The sequence below is a fragment of the Sturnus vulgaris genome, chromosome 6, assembly GCF_052056855.1.
Source record: "Sturnus vulgaris isolate bStuVul1 chromosome 6, bStuVul1.hap1, whole genome shotgun sequence".
In the NCBI taxonomy this organism is placed as follows: Eukaryota; Metazoa; Chordata; class Aves; order Passeriformes; family Sturnidae; genus Sturnus; species Sturnus vulgaris.
Genome location: NC_142248.1, coordinates 22417603 through 22433044, shown reverse-complemented (window position 1 = coordinate 22433044; position 15442 = coordinate 22417603). Strand labels below are relative to the sequence as shown.

The 15442-nt window shown below is 36.2% G+C and overlaps 1 protein-coding gene across 4 annotated transcripts in view; it reads right to left on the bottom strand.

Annotated features, from left to right (window-relative positions):
- The window catches only part of NPAS3 (neuronal PAS domain protein 3), a 592150-nt gene that overhangs the window by 412381 nt on the left and 164327 nt on the right, over nucleotides 1-15442 (bottom strand). The gene's annotated exons all lie outside the window — the stretch shown is intronic.

The window sequence follows — 15442 nt, the reverse complement described above, 5'->3', positions numbered from 1 at the left end:
AAAATATCCCAAGACTACTGTGTACATATGAGGTTTATTTGTCTAGGTGCCACTGCTTCTCCTGACTCACTGTAAGCCAATTTTGCCTTAATTTTTGTCAAATTCTGACTCTTGGGAGAAGGTTAAAAGCAGATGATTCCAAGTGTTTGTCACATCTGACAAGGGCTGCAGCGCAGCCAAGATAACTAAACAGGTTGTACACTAACTGCTGAGACACAGAAGCTTATGTCTGGTGTAATAATGCAAAACTTCCTGTATTTCATGAAGCTGTTCTTTAGGAGCTGTTCAACTGTCTTTGCAGTGGAAGCAGTAACCTTTGTCAGTGGGGTGAGAAAGCTGTTAATACAGTTATGTGATTCACATTTCTGATTGGAATTCACTACCACATACATGGCACACTGACAACTTTTTGATCAGAAAGGACCTTCTGCTTTACACTGAGATGCTGGAAATGCAAAGACATTCATTTAGTCCTATTGCATCAATGTATCATTTGCTACCACCAATACAGAACACACAAAGATAACTCAGATTTTACTCCTGCTCTATTTGTTTATTTGGTGCAAAACTCCTGAATGCAGTGGGATGACAGTGGTTAACACTTGGGAGAGTTTTTTCTTTTCTTTTATTTATAGAGAGCAGTGTTCAACTCAGGATATTATAACCTTCACAATACATCTGCCTTGATGGATACAGGTTGGTGCTGATGCCGAGGCTCAGCATCATGAAGCTAAGAGCTCTATTTACCTGTTTTTCTAATTTGGGAATAAACTACAGAGTTTCTCTTTTTTTAAAAACAATATGAATAGTATGGTTAACATGTTACATTCTCTACCCAATTCTATACCAATAGCAGTTTTATTTAAAAAGACAGTCTGGCTCTGAAACAGGAATGGTGAGATAAAGATACAGGAGGAACCAGCACATCCTTACCCACAGGTAAAGATACAGAATCCTACTAAATTATAAAGTACATACTTGGTTTTATAAACTCTATATGGAATGCTAGTATGTTGATTCGTAAATTATATTCTAGGGTAAAAGTACCTGAAAAATAAGATTTCACAATGGTCATTCTAGATGCATCTCTCTCAAATTTCAAATTTCAGATACCTACCATCAAGGATGTGGAAAATCCCTCAAAAGGTGCATTAAATATAACAGATAAAAGTACTTGATGTATACACAGGCATATGGAAGCTACAACTCTGTGAGGTATGAACTGTCCAATGAATTCCAAGGAAGTAATATGCCCTCTACAAGTTAAATATATACAACAGCAACGTGAGGAATTGTGCAGGCAAATGTCTCTGCACAATTGCTTCCAAGTGAAAGATCAATTTCATGGCAAAAGACATGGCCTTTTCTGCCTGTCACCACCTTTTTTTTTTCTAGAAGCCAAGCCTGAGAATTCAAGTCCCCAAATCAAGTTAGCAGAAGAATTGAGATTATAGATCTGTTTTGAATGCCTGCACTGAGGTTCACACCTTCTTTCCAAAGCACTTAATTATACATCTACATAAGATGGAAGATTTTTAAAGATCCCTAGTAAAAAAAATCAAAAAAATTACAGAGCTCAGCAACTTCTGAAACTGAAAAATGTTAGAAATTGAATAGTGATAGAATATTCCTTAGAAACACCAAAGTCTAAATCCACAGTTTACAAGTCCTGTAGAGGCTTCAGGAGATTGCTGAAACTGAATAATATACTGGAATGTAAACTTATGTGAAACATTACTGGATCAGTAACAGTTTGCAATGGAAGTCAGTTAAGCTAAAAAGTGAGGCAACCTGTGTCAGCAAACAGAATAATTTAAAAGCCATCGATGGTTATTCAAACAAAACTCTTGTATGGTTGTACAACAAAAAAAGTAGACGGGATGGGGAGCAGACATGATAAATAAAAGAAACTCTTGAGAAACAGTATTGAGAATAACTCACTTTTTCTCCCAACTATTTGTTATATTGCCATTTGTGGAAGCTTCATGGGGTGAATCGAGTCAAGGAATTTGTAACTTAGAGCACTCTTCTCTTGGCATCAGTGCCATTAAGCTAAATTAAGAAAGAGTGTCTGCTGATATGTGCACACAAGTCCTAATTTCTACTCTGTATAATTCCACTAGGGAAATACAGTGTACTGTTGGACACTGCAGTTATGCTGATAAAATGGGTCCTTAATTTGGGAGCAGTGATTTCCTCAGCAGGATGCAAGAATTCATTAGATATTACCTAAACATGGCTGTTAATCCTCCCTGGCACCTGTGATTCTGATAGGCAACATCAGCTTCACTGTCAGATGCTCTTAATAAAGCAAAGTACTGGCACTAATAATCCCAAGAGGATGCTAGAAAAGAGGAGTGTGAAGTTCCCAACAGAAAGCAGTGATGCTGACACAGGGCCAAAATTAATCCTGATTCCTGTCACATGATACCTGGGACTAGAGGTAGTTCTTGGAACATAAATGACTGTTAAGTATCAGGCTGCAAAAACCTCGAAATGCACACACTCTTCTGCTAATAAGAAAAATAAAAGTGTGAGAAACTATACACGTGTTTACCAAGTGGCTCTCAAAAATGGTCAGAAAGCACCAAGAAAGCAACATCACATGTTTAAGAGCTCTCAAATGACAGAGAAGATCCTCAGCAGTCAAGCAAATCTACATATAATATCCACAGTACCAACAAGAGAGTAAGAGTGGGAAATATACCCAAGGGAAAATATTGCTCCCTCTTTGCCTCCTGTGGAGAAGGGGTAGGAGCTAAGACAATTGGATCAGGGTGCATCACTGTACAATGTAAAAGGATGATGTTGTCATACAATAGTGAAATTTCATGCATTCCCTTAGGAAGACATTTCTCATAGAATTTCCATATAGAGAGTCCACAAAAGAAGACTAAGAGGTTTCCAGCTGCTAGCTCCTGATAATTCTTAGAAGCAGTACCCTATAAACAGGAGATTTAATGGCTTGAAGACTAATACTATTTTAGATATGGTTTCTAAAATATATTTTATTTTTCCTTTTAGGGCCTTTCCAGATGGACTGATATAAAGGGGGTCTGGCTTTTACAGATGAAAGGATACAATAAATACTACCATATAATTCTAAAATGGTATACATGACATTTCTAAAGTAGATTTTCTATTGAAGACACAGCAGATGCAGAAGACATGATAATATGGTGTTGCATAAAAGTTTTATTGGTACTCATAACTCACTTGTGATTTCATTGTGCTTGTGGTCATTCCAAGCTTAACCTGCTCCATATTTTATTTCACATAATATTATATACTTTACATTCATAAGCATATACATCCATCCATATCTGTGTGCACACTCACAACATCTTCATGTCTGACCAATTGACATCTGCCACTTTAAAGCTGGGACAATCACAGATCCTAATTTTTGCAGCATTTAGTGGCAATCAAACATGTTATAGCATATCAACAGATACACTGACCTAGATAAGGGTTTTTTAGCATATGTTCACAGAATATTCTGAGCTGGAAGTGACCCGCAAGGATCATCAAGTCCAACACTTAAATGAATGGCCTAGCAGGAGGTGGAGTCCATGATGTTGGTGTTATTAGCACCATGCTCTAACCAACTGAGCTAATCTCAGGGTCATAAGAATACCTTGCTTCTGTGTCTCAGTTTGGGCAGGAAAAATCAGTGAAATAATTTAATTATGTGAATTTGCATTTTGAATGAAAACAGGGAAATGAATGGTTACAGTTACAAATAATATTTGCTTGCAATTTCAAAGTACAGTTTTGAAAGAGGTGCCTCACAGAGTTGCCCAGTTTTAGGAAGGTAGCTCACATTTAAATTTCACCTACATTGTTCCCTTAAACTTGATGCAGGCGAGACCCCCCAAGCAGAGCTTCTCAGAATATCAGTGTCCCTCTGCTCTGCCCCACATAACAGCACTGCTGGGATTTATGGTACCTTCATTGGACTTGTCACAAATAGAGATTGGATTGGAAGCAATGGCCATAAAACAAGGTTTGAGGGACAGATGGACTGCTGAACTCGAGATATAGTGGCTTGAGCCAATGACAGCTTATCTGTGTTGTGCTATCATAGTTATTGCTCATTTCCATTCACAAGCACATTTCCATTCACTTTCCTGCTTCAAAAGCAGAGAAGTGTAGCAAACTCTCACGAAGGATGCACAGTATTTTTAAGAATAGCATAGAAATCCTCCCCAATTTCAGTAGAAATTTTAGAAATGCAAAAGTATACCAGAATAGAGCACTTTTTCTTATATTACTAAACATTTTCGTACTTGTTAACCCAGCTGTTACAGAGCACTAGTGAATTTCTTAAGATCCTAACAACAATATGGATTAGTTGCAGCAACTCCAGTTATAGTATAAAAATAATGTTTAATATCTAATAATGTTTATAACAGACTTAATAGAGAATAAAGCAATGTCTCTGTGTGTATTTTTCTATTAGTCTAGTCATCTAAAATCAAGGATTGAAAAATCCATTATAAACAGTATCCAACTCTCGAAAGGACAGTCAGATGAATGCTATAACCATTTCACAGAAAACAAATCAGATATAAGGAAAGGTTATGCAACATTAGAGTACACAATGAATCTGCTACAAAAAAACTCGGAGATAAGTGATCCAACCCCTTTAGCCCTCTGAAAGAGACTTTAAATTATGTCTGTCCCTTTGTGTACAGTGTTTCCCAATATAAAGAACACGAGCAGGCTTACTTGCTAGTGAGCATAGTTATGGTATTACATAAACCACTAAATTTATGCTGCTCCTGAGTCCATAGTTGTGAATTTGTGCAATTCTATATAAGTAATACTAGAAAGATCCTCTTTTTTTCTTACTTTTTTCCATTATTTTCCATTTTTCCATAATATTACCATACTTAGGTCATTTTTGTATATAAATCAGCTTTAGGTCCCTTTCTCTGTTATTAATAACCTATTACATAATTTATGTATTTCTATCATAAAATGTAGTGGATGATTATGAAAATTTGACTAATACAAATGTTTATACATTCTGATCTATTACAGGAATAATCGATGACCTGTTCCCCCAAAGACACATCCTTCACAATCTCTTCTGGGGCTTCAAGCTGACCAGTGAAAACAATGAGGGCCCATTTAAAACAAGTACATATAAAGTCTGACTCTTAATGCTTGGGCAATTCATTAAGATAATATCCTGCTCTACCTAGGCGACCAACCAGAAGCCATGTTCTGTCATATAAAAACCTTTTTTCATTTCACTGATGTTGTGGAACAATTAAGCTTCATTAAAAGTTCAAAGAATGGAATAGCATCAATATTTTAGTGACGCAATGATTTGGAATATTTACTGATTTTACTCTATACAACCCTTCGTGTTCCTGATGTTTTTTGTAAAGGTAATAGTGTAATTTCAAAAACACTGTTCAATCCAGGTGGATATTAATCTGAACAGCAGTGCACATTTTCAGACTCCAAAAAATTATTTAGACTGCAGGAAAGATGAAGGAAGTAAAGGAGACTAACCTGCGCTGCATAATTGTACATATTACAATTAAAGGTAAAAAGACCCATTTTGGAAGTCAAACATCACCATTGGTGGTAGCATAAGCCTAAGGCTTGCTATTATCAGATTTTTTTTTGCTTTTCTGTATTTCTAAAGGTTATGCTCTAGAGTGTTCACAAATATGCATGAAACTGGATATTTTTTCAGTATCGTAGATCCAAAATATAAAAGAATGGAGCAAGAGAACTAATGGTCCTATAGATGTAAATTAAAAGAAGAAAAAAATCCTCACTCAGCCTTCTAAGACTAATTCAATTAGTTCTGAAAAATCGATAATGAAAGTATGTTAATATGTTTACCTCTAATTTCTACACTACATTTTGCTATCTTTGGGGATTTCTTTTCTTTTGAAACAACTTTTTGACTTAATATTTTCTACCTTTCTTTGTTTTTCTGCTGTCCCATTCATAGATTTTCTTTTCACAAAGATTGTTTCTGAACTGAGAGTACAAGGACTTCAAGACTAATAATAACAGTTACAATGTCTAAAAAAGGACACTACTTCTGTGAGGGGAAAACCTCCAAAATCAAAAGCCACATTAAATTTTACCTTCTTTCTTTTTAAGTAGATCTGAGAAGCCAGACAGCAGATTTTTATGGATTTTTCTACTTGTTTGCTTAGGAGATCCGAACATTGCTCAGTCTCACTATTTATCAATTAATCTAGCATGCAGCCTCAAAGGAGAAAGGTCGACTTGTGTTAAAAATTCATCCATCAAAAATTCATCAAAGACTTCATCATTTTAACTTGCGAACCTTTGAACACCTACATACTTGTCAGATCTGTGGTCATAGTTAACTGGAATCTATAGTTACCACAGTGCCTATACTTGCTCTGACATGAGCTGCATGAAGAGACTTTCAGGTGAAAGTGCAGTACATAACCAAGTGAGGCAGACTGCCTCCTCAAACTGCTCTCTTTATCAGACAAAGGATATCTAAGATCTGACTAAGTTCCAAGTCAGTAAAATCAGACCCTTTCAATGACCACTTTTCAGAGGAGTGCATTTTTGCCCCACCATAAAAATCGCCACTCTTACAGGCAAGAATTTGCCAAGAAGATAAATTATCTAATATTATCATCAAGGCCTTAGTCCACAAATTAAAGCCGTTTAATGCTGTCTAAGAAAAAATGATGTTTTGAGACTTTCTTTAATGTGTGAAAAAAGCTGTATAGTATATGCTGGAAGTTAAAGCTGGAACCTTCAAGTTCAAGGTAAAAGCTCTGCTGCTTAACTAATGCACTGCTCATAGCTGTCATCATTAATTTATGTTAGCCTCTGTAAACATCAAGAGTATAATAGGCCAATTTCACAACTAAATATAGATGCACATTTTGCCCTTATATAAATGGCAGATTGCTGCTGTAGATCATCACTGCAGCAACACGTCAGTAAAGATGCACTGTTTGATGGTCTGATGCTCACACAATATATAAAACCAGTTGTAATGGTTGTTTGGAAGCAAAGTGTAACATAGCAGCAAAATTTCATTTGTTCCACAAACTCAGGATATATTAAGCTTGGCTGACAAAGACTGTTTGATGTGCTAAATCAGTTTGACCTTCATTTTTGCTTTATATTTCTCATTTAACACATGAAATTACCATTATTTTTTCACCATATAGGGAAATATGACAGAACTGATTTCTATTAAAACCTTTCTTTTCCTTGTAGAAATAAAAAAAAACCTTTTGCCAAAAGTGCTTTAGCAATTATTGTAAAATTTATAAAAATAATATCTATATTAAGCCAGGCTTTTTATTATATCAGTAAGACTTGAGATTGGTTTTTAAGGGTTGTGGTTTTACAGAAGAGGATCCTTTTATTTTAAATATGTAAACACAGTACAAGGAAATGGTTTGTGTATGCTTGAACTAATAGTCAAACTGAATGTTTTATCTCCAATAAGTACCTTTGTTGAACTATTTAAATAACAGGATTTACTTCCAAAGTGAGTCATTAAAGCATAATAATAGGAACATGGTAGGTTTTTTAAGGGTTACAAACTTGCCATCCGGTACGATCTTTTAAAACTAATGTACACCTTGATACAGAAAAAAATAAGGGAGCTGCGATACACTAGTTGTAATCCAAATTCTACAACTAGAACACTAGTGTTTTGATATTTTCTTCCTATGTTGAACTAAGCAATTGCCAGCCTCCTGATAATAGAGAAACCTCAGTTTTATCAAGCAATTTTGCAGTACCCAATAAACAGCACTTTACCTTGGAGCAACTTGTACATTTCACACCTTAAATTTCTATTTACCAAATCAGCTAATCACTTCACAATTGAACTTCTCAGAACAAAAAATTATCAATTAAAGTGGTTGAAACTCCTGCAAATTATCATTTAGGAATGAAGTAATTGCTTTCATCAGGGCAGAAAAGCCCGCCAGAACAGAAATGTCACTTCAGATTAGCGTTCTCACTCCTGAAGCTATGGATGACACAGCTGATATAAGACTAAATGCCAAGACCAATCAATTGCTTTTGTGGCTCTGTTCTGAGCTGCTGTAAAAGGGGCCATTTTCTAGGATCTACTCTTCATTATAGTAAATGCTATCTCCTTGGTAACATAATTCCATTTCTCATAAATTCGGTCTGAGAGCATTGTCCTAACAATGGATGTTTGTGGAAAAGAATGCTGTTGGTTTAATGCAAAGAAATTAAGTGTGAACGGCTGTCAAAGTACTATAGTTTGCTTGTTCTTAAACATAAATTGAAGTCTTTACATTAAAAACAGAATACTTTGGCGGAAATGAATGTTCTGAACTAGTGTGATATATTGCATTTGGAAGTGCTGTTTTTCTGATTGAGAGTTTAGACTTTTTTTAGAATATCTATGTTCTGTCTATAGTGGGCACACTCATCCCTAGCAGAGGTTTGTCAGTTTAAGAGAGAGTAGATAAACACTCCACTTATTTCACAGCAGTGCAGTTAGGAAATGTGAAACTGCGTAAGAAAACATGGTCTCATTATCATATGACATGCTATTTGTTAGCAGACTCATCTGTGTATAAAAGCTTTCTTTGAACTGAGCCCTTACTGGAAATATCTGTATTTCAATTTGTACTGTTCAGCTTCCTAAAATACTTAGAATCTGAGTTATGGTCTCCAATTAAAAGGATATCTGAGAAGCTAATTTGGTGGAACAGCAGCAATTTCCTGCACTACTCTCCTCATGACTGAAGTTTGGAAACAAATTCAAGATTACAGATTTTCGTTCAAAACAGGATGAAAAGTATTCCTCCCTCAATGAGCATAAGCAATTCCAATTAACAACAGCAAGACTTATGTGACAGGAGAATATATTACCACATATGTAAAGAAGCAATTTATCCAGCATTAAGATGAAAAGTGCAAATTTATTGTAGCATTTCTATGGGTAACCAAAGAGAGAGCACAGGTAACACCGTTGCCAGATTGTGACTGCAGCCCTGAACGATGGCAATCACATTAAGGTATGAAAAACTGCACCCATTAGGTGATGTGGGGAAAACAAGGGGACAAGAGAGACACAATGTCACTGGGTGTCACACCTACCTGCTAGAAGTAAACACAGCACCTTCAACTGCAAAGCCAGGTAGCTTTGGTCCAGGTTCTCCACATATGCTGTCTCATATGCCACAGTAGAAATGCTATACTAGCATCCTGCACTTTAAATATAAACTTTGCATTTTGGCCTACATAAATAAATATCTCTGAAAGGAACAAAAACTACCCAAATTCTGATTATACTCCTTTAGTGAGTAATAGAAGGAACTCTGTGGGTTAGTTTTCTATCTGGTTCTAAATTAAGAGATGTTATTTTCCTCATCTGTGTTAGACTGTGGCAGAAATTTTTGCTGGAACATTTACATCAGCTATAGCCATTATTTTCCATAGTATTATTTTACCAGTGCTAGCCCTGAATAAACAGCTGCATAGGTGAAAACATTTTTGATATTTTTATAAAAGTTATGTTTGCACCAGGTAGTTTATCTATACCATTTAGTTTTACTACTGCCAAAAGGCCTAAGAGCACAATGTTGCCTTCAGGCAACTCAAGTTTGCCCTTTATAGATGACCTAAGTAGGGATTTTGTTAGAGTTGGCACTATCTGCTTCAATTTAGTTCCCAGAGCCAGGAAAAAAAGTCAAGAATTCCAGCCTCTCTCTTTCACTGCTGCCACATAAATGATCTCTTAGTGGTGTGTTCAAGATTACTACAATACTAAGACCCTTTCTGAAGAAAATAACATTCTTTATCTCCTTACCCGCTCTTACAATTATCATCCTCATCATCTCCTAATTCTCCCCACCTAAAAGTTATGTGTTCACTGATAGGTCTATGCAGAACACCCACAAGGTGTAGTTTTGAACCCTACTCATGGGAGTCTTTGCCAGGCTTTGCACGAAGAAAGGTTTAAAGGTAGGGGATACACTGGCACTAGGGTCCAAAGGAGCTATTCCTGTGCAGTCACAGCCGAGCTGTCTTAAAGCTGACAAAATATAACTTCAATGGAACAGTAAGTGAGGTACAGGACCACTGTCAGCCTTGATTCCCTGCATGTTTTCTGCTGCCTGTGATAAAAACAGTACTGACACAGATCACATTGCCATTGATACCTAAGTTACCAAGTTTTAAAATATCTCTAAGCACATCTTAAAAAAAACAAACAAAAAAAATACTAACACAAGCAATGATTGGCCTGGATGGTGGTATAGCTACCTCTGTTGACTGCTCACAACCAAGTAGTGCATGCAAAATTTTACTCTGCAGTCTTAGGAAGATCCTGGTGCCTCCAAAAGCTGACTGTTGGATTTATTCAAACCTGTTTTCCCAGAAACACAAGACTGACTCTCCAAGGTGCAGTTTTAGCTGCTGAACCAGACTCAGTAAAGCATGAATGAGCTTCAAGGCCTTTCACTTTTACCCCTCATTCTTGCACCCTGAGAAATTTAGTATAAATTAGCATCAGTAGAACACAAGACAGCAAGATTTTCATAAACAGGCATCTCTTTCACCTATACTACCAATGAATTAGCTTTTATTATGGCTTACATATTCCACGACAGGCTACAGCCTTTATTGACTTCCCTTGCAGAAGCACTACATTTACTTTCCATTTAATGCTCTGGGATGAGGAACAATTCTAAGTGCCACATACACTGGTGAAGGGCAGAAAGTCATACAAAATAAGATATTGTTAGTTTTTCATCTGTTTTGATACATTGGGATAAAAACGAAACCCACATTGCTTGCAGAAGAACTTCCTCCTTGTTCCTTTTACAGATACCAGTACTGGCCACTGATTATTTGGCTTAAGTGTTTCCTGAAGTGCAAAAAGAGTCTGCTGTTAAAGGTTGTACACTCAGTCCAGGAGGTGCCTCATGGACTGGTAACTGCTGTGCTGGAGGTATGTTTCTAGTGTTTTAATTTTCAGGCACTTGCAGCAGAACCGAGATTTAATTTCTAAACAAAGTTTTCAGATATGGTACAGCAAAACCCAATTCTCCTCAAAAGCCAATTTAATTAGTCAGAGTAGACCTGATAACAAATGCATTTTTGACCAAAGTAGTGATATGCCAAAACCCTTCCTTAAAACACACTCATAATCAATTACAATCCTAGAATTTAAAAAAAATAACACTTAGAGAAAAGCTTCAGAATTTTAACAGTTGACTTAAATCTCCTGCTCTAAGTAATGCTTATCTTCTTTACCAATGTTCAACTACTAGCAAGATTAACAATCTCCTAAATCCATCAGATTGCATAAAAGGCATTAAAATTATCAGGGCTCTGAAATACTGTCCAGCAGCTGCCATGGCTATCCCTCAACCTAGTAGTAAAACAATTCCTCAAAAAGGGCCACCCAGTCACAGAGATGAAAAACGTGAGCAACATCAAACCACAAAACAAAGCACAATGCAGAGGCAAGGGCCCATTCTGAAAGGGTGAGCCCTTAATTATCCAGCAGATAAAACACCTTCCTGCAGTCTTACAGGTCCAGATCACAGAGGAATATCATGATTATCGAGGAACTATCTTTAGCACGAGGCAGGCCATATAGCATTACCCTGTAATTCTGGTTTCTTTTGTGAAAGTATCAATCCTAATCTGAAAACTCCAAGATGTAAAGAATTTCTATTGCTAAGCAGCTGCACTGTTTAAATTAGCCTCACCATTAACATTTTGTGGCTTTTTTTCCAATTTCAACTTTGCTGAGTTCAGCTTTCAGTCACTGAATCTTGCAATTCTTTTGTCCACTAAACAAAAGAAACTCCAAATATCTGCTATCTTCTTCCTGCCTGGGTAATTATGGTCCACCATCAAGTCACCCTCTTAACCTTCCCTTTGACAAGATACTCGACTGATTAAACAAACTCTGTCATTGTACATTTTCCAGTGTTCATTTTAGAAGTATCTTTTTTTTCAACATAAAAAAACCCCTAAAAGATTTCAACACTGAATGCAGCAGCATCAATCATAATTTCCATGTTCAATACTTCAACTGATACATTTAAAGATTATTTTACTCCATATTTGAAACAGCTTTATACTGGGCTACAGCGTTCTGCTACTACTCATGAGAAAACTTAAATCTTTCAATTTGGGGTTCACAGAAAAGACAATGAGACACAGCTTTGAACTACAATGTCAGTTATGTGTTTCTCCCTGTGATATTCTTGGCCAGTCATGGTTATTATGTTGCAGAAATGGAAACAGGTCTGATAAGTTCCATAAGCTATAGAGCATGCAAAATGAGAGAAAAATACAAATTCATTAATGTGAGAAACCAACATATTTTCTCTCAGGCATGTAGAATTTTCTCGGTTGAATCTAGACTGAGCTTCTGTAATCGTTTCTGTATTTTATTACTGAGGGATAAAGGAATCACAAACAGGCAAGAATTTCTTTTACACCACCTCAGAATTTTTGGTGTAAAATGGCTGAACTCAGAAGCAAGAAGAAACATTCTGCAAAATGATGAATTCTTGAGATAATCCCCAAAAAAGCATTAATCGCAGAGATGATCAAGACAATTAAGGTATGATTTTCAGAACCACACAATTCTGGCAAGCCCTGCTCCTAGTGAAAAGATGTACCAAATGTTGTGCTTGAAGATGCCACACTGCTGTATTCAAAACCTGTCCTCACTGGGATAATGTCAGTCAGGTAAACTAGAAATACTTTGGAGTCAAGAGGAAATTTATACTCATAATCACTGAATGTTAATCCTGGATCTTACCTGTTGATAGACCTAAAGCTCATCAGCAGAGGGAAGAGATGCAGGGACTCCTAGACTGCTAGTAATAGCTACTGAGTGATGCTTAAAACCTGCAATTGCTTAAGGTTTGTGGGTGGGGGTTTAGCTACAGAAAAGAAAGAAGAAAAGAAGCAACCATCACAAAGAGCTATTATACCTGACAGACTCTACACAAGACAGATGAAATGTGAGCTTCAGTATTCAAAAGAGAAAGGATACAATCATATGTCTGGTTAACTTACAGGAAATAGTTCCAGAGACAATTTTATACTAACTACAGTGATTTGAGCAATTTTTAAAAATAATACCAACCAATTTCTCTCCATTATACTCTGCTGGCAGAAAATAAAACATTTTTCTTTTAAATGATTGCCTCTGGTTTTGTTAAATCATGCAGCCTGTCAACATGTGGTCACCAGTTTTACATGATCTTTCTGCCTCTCTGGAAAAGAATGAATTTGCAGCCTGATCTGTGATATAAATACATAATTTGGCATCAGTTAAAGTTGTTGCTATCACTATAAAAAAAGAGAGAGAAAAAAAATAAGCAACCCTAATACTGCAATATGGAAAAAAATCTAAGTCAAAATGATTCATTTAAATTCAAATATGACATGGTTTTTGTTTTTCTTAAATACTATGTCTGGCAATTCCTGCTATTGAAAAATTAAGAGGGAAAAATAAAGAAGTAGAATCTAATTCTGTCACCAGATGTGCCTGCCCAACTTCATTGATTTCAAAGGACAACATGGACCCTTAGTGCTAAGCGATTTTGTAAGAGTAAATATTTGAAAAACAGAATGAGTAAAAAATGTAGAATCCTTCTTTTGGTACACAGTTGTTTCAGGAAGCTCACAGCAGCTGAACAAATTAAATCTCCAACCTTACGCTGTCAAGTGGGAATCATGTCCTAATAATCCTATAACTGTTTGATTGGGATATAGCCTCATCTCAACAATGTGACTAAATGGAAAAATGGAGAACGAAACACAGAAAGAAAACATGTTCAATTTTCCTTTACTAAACTTATGTTGAATTAACCTTTATAAGACACTGTCTTCACTCAGAGAATTTGACTATTTAGCTGTCCTTTCAGGGTTTTCAGGTTTGCAACTCCTTTCTAAAATGGTTATAGCATACTTCACAATATCCTTTCATCTCTTCTTAGGGATGAAGCGATACACAGAGTCAATCTTTATAATTAAATCATGACTGTTGTCAACAGCAGCTGCTGTGATTTCTGCTATTTTTTGTATTCCTAGGAATTCCTGCTTCAAAATCACAAGACGGGAAAAATCATGCTCTTAAGAGCAAGGGAGGAAAAGCAGCTGAAGTGTTCCCCATAAGGCAGAAGGAGTCAGTGTATCTGTGTGATGTCTAATGCCTTCCAGACACTTGAAGACTCCACTGAGCAACAGGGTTTACTTTAGCTTTAATAAGGTGCAAATGCTAATTCCCACACTGCTAGCCTGCTGACAGATACTACTGACATGACAAAATGGGATCTTGACTATTGTGATTATATGACCTGTGGCAAGGGCTGGTAAAGATACACCCATGTATACTGATTCCCCGAGCTGCAACTGTCCCCTGTAGAGAAATCAGAGAACAGGAGTCTCATAATTGCCTCCAGCATCCCTGAAAAGTGACAGCCACAAACAGACCAAAACCAGTGCCAGAAATCTGGCTGAATATAGGAAACTTTTCTACCCAGTAGCTTTTAACTGAAATACCAAAACCACTAAACAATTTTAGAGTGTTCTATTAATGTCCAGTATCAAAGAAGGTATGAGCCTAATATGCAAGAAGAATAAATGTTAGGAGAACATTTGGGCAGTAAAAAGCGATGACTGTATGACAGTAACAGAATGAGATAAACCCAGGTAGAAGTTTGATTTTCTGGTTACTTCAAGATTTGTTTAGACTTACAGTCTTCGAAAACTAAGAATTCTTGTGCCAATTTTAAAAGTCTTATTTAAATTATTTTATGATTTCAGTTTACATTAAAATCTCAAACAAAATAGCATGGATGCTTTGTGTGGCCATCTGCTACTTTCATCAAGTGTCTGTAGTGACGAAAATGAGGATTCTAGTAGTTTTACTGTGGAGATAATTGAAGCCTTTCTAAGAATAATTTCTATTCAGTCCTTTAGAGCCAAATTTTGTCCTTGGATCTGCACTCTATCTTGTAATATTGGAACATGGTTCTTGTTTGAGCAGTTAATATCAGCCTCTGAGTATAAAATATGAGATGCTAGTATTCTTTCATTCTTTTGCATAGATGATATAGTCTGTGTTACATATTTTGGCAGATGCTTTTGGGGCATGCTGAGCACAGTTTTATATTTAAATTATGCAAATAATGCCAATAGGAAAGGCTGTTTGTGATCTGAGCTTCCAGTTTCAGTCCTACTGCTTATTTCCAATATAATCAAGAGCCAAGCAGTAACTTGACTGGTAAACTCACAATATTAACATGCCAGAAAAGCTTGTCCTATTTAGTTTATGCAATGCCTTTTCAAATCCTCACAAATATCAAACCAACCGAAAAGTTTATTCATTAAACTTTTTTTATTTATTATTTGTTTATTCATTATTCAAAAAGTAATCCATTAAATTCAA